This window comes from Colobus angolensis, unplaced genomic scaffold (genome assembly GCF_000951035.1).
Source record: "Colobus angolensis palliatus isolate OR3802 unplaced genomic scaffold, Cang.pa_1.0 Scaffold80, whole genome shotgun sequence".
Classification (NCBI taxonomy): Eukaryota; Metazoa; Chordata; class Mammalia; order Primates; family Cercopithecidae; genus Colobus; species Colobus angolensis.
The window spans coordinates 5157319-5159257 of record NW_012121821.1 but is presented as its reverse complement, the minus strand read 5'-3'; positions in this window follow the sequence as shown (position 1 = coordinate 5159257).

Below are 1939 nucleotides of genomic sequence, written 5' to 3'. Positions count from 1 at the left end.
TTTTTTGAGATAGGGTCTTGCTCTGTTGCCGAGGCTAACGTGCAGTGGCACAATCGCGGCTCACTGCAGCCTCAACCTTTCAGGCTCGAGTGATCCTCCCATTTCAGTCTCCTGAGTAGCTGGGACTACAGACAGGCACCACCATGCCCAGCTAACATTTTAATTTTTTTGTAGAGATGGGCTCTCACTATGTTCCCCTGGCTGGTCTTGAACTCCTGGCCTCAAGTAATCCGTCTGCCTCGGCCTCCCAAAGTGCTAGGATTACAGGTGTAAGCTACTACGCCTGGCCAATGATGTTTTTTTAATGATACATTTTTAATTTTGATAAAGTCAAACCAATTTTTTTCCCTGATTATTGCTTTCTATGAGCTAAGAAACATCTATTCTCAAGTTACTAGGATATCTTCCTGTTTTTCTTTAAAAGCTTTATGGTTTTTAGCTTCTACATTTAGGACTACGACACATCTTGAATTAATTGTTCGGTATGGAGTGAGGAAGCCATCAAGGTTAATCTTCTTTCTCATAGATAATATTTTTCTGTAGTTTGTAAAAAAGGCATTCCATTTCCTGCTGGATTGCTTTGATGTCTTTGTTGAAAACCAAATGACCATATCAGTGTGAATCTGTTTTGGGGTTCTCTGTTCTGTTCCACTGATCAGCAAAAACAAAAGGAGATTAACTCATTAAAAATTATAAAAACCCAACAGGGCATTTTAAATAAAAAAACAAAAACAAACAAAAAAACCCAAAAAACTTATTTTCTGAAAATGAAAACTTCCTTTCAGAAACAAATCACATCCACTTAAGATTTAATTTTTAACAAATGCTTAGCAGCAATTTCCTAGTTAAGCAGAGAAAATACATAATTGACTTACAGACTTTGCACACACATGTTACTGAATCCAAAGGCAATCTGATCTTTTTTTTTTTTTTGAGATGGAGTTTTGCTCTTTTTACCCAGGCTGGAGTGCAATGGCGCGATCTTGGCTCACTGCAACCTCCACCAACTGGGTTCAAACGATTCTCCTACCTCAGCCTCCTGAGTAGCTGGGCTTACAGGTGCTTGCCACCATGCCTAGCTAATTTTTGTATTTTTAGTAGAGACGTGGTTTAACATGTTGGCCAGACTGCTCTTGAACTCTTGATCTCAGGTGATCCACCTGCCTTGGCCTCCCAAAGTGCTAGGATTAAAGACGTGAGCCATCATGCCCAGCCGCAATCTGACCTTTTAAAAATCTTTTGCAAGTCTTACAATAAACTGTCCCTTTAACTTAGGGGAACTTTCTGGCTTCAAGGGTCTATAATAATTTAGAAGTACTGAAGAGTGTAAGCAAAAGCAAGACAAAACAAAACAAACCCACACAAGTGCTAAAAACAGGACAGAAGTGATCTTCTTGACAGAAGATCATCTTCTGATATGTTCAATAATCTTACTAAGAAAAAAGGAGGCAGGTGATTGTTTGAAAACATAAATTGGACCATGTCATTCTTCTATTCTCAAGGTTTCCTATCACATTTAGAATAAAGTCCAGAATAGTCACATTGGCCTGCCTGTAAAAGCCCTCTATCTGGCTTCCTCCAATTTTGTTTTCTACCATTCTTTTCCTTGCTGTGTTCCCACTGGCTTCTTTTTGTCAACACTTTATGTTCTCTGGGTCATTACAGTTTGTTTTCCTGCTCAGAATAGTTATCCCCCAGATTTTTGCAAGGCTTGCCGCCTTTATTTCTTAAAAGTTTCTTACTACCTTAGAAAAGCCTTCTCTGGCCACCTCTTCAATTTAAAGTAGGACTCCCTGTCCTATCTATCCATTAACTCTAATTCTTTTTTTTTTGGCTGGAGTGCAGTGGTGCGCTCTCGGCTCACTGGAAGCTCTGCCTCCCGGGTTCATGCCATTCTCCTTAGTAGCTGGGATTACAGGTGTGAGCCACCACGTCCGGC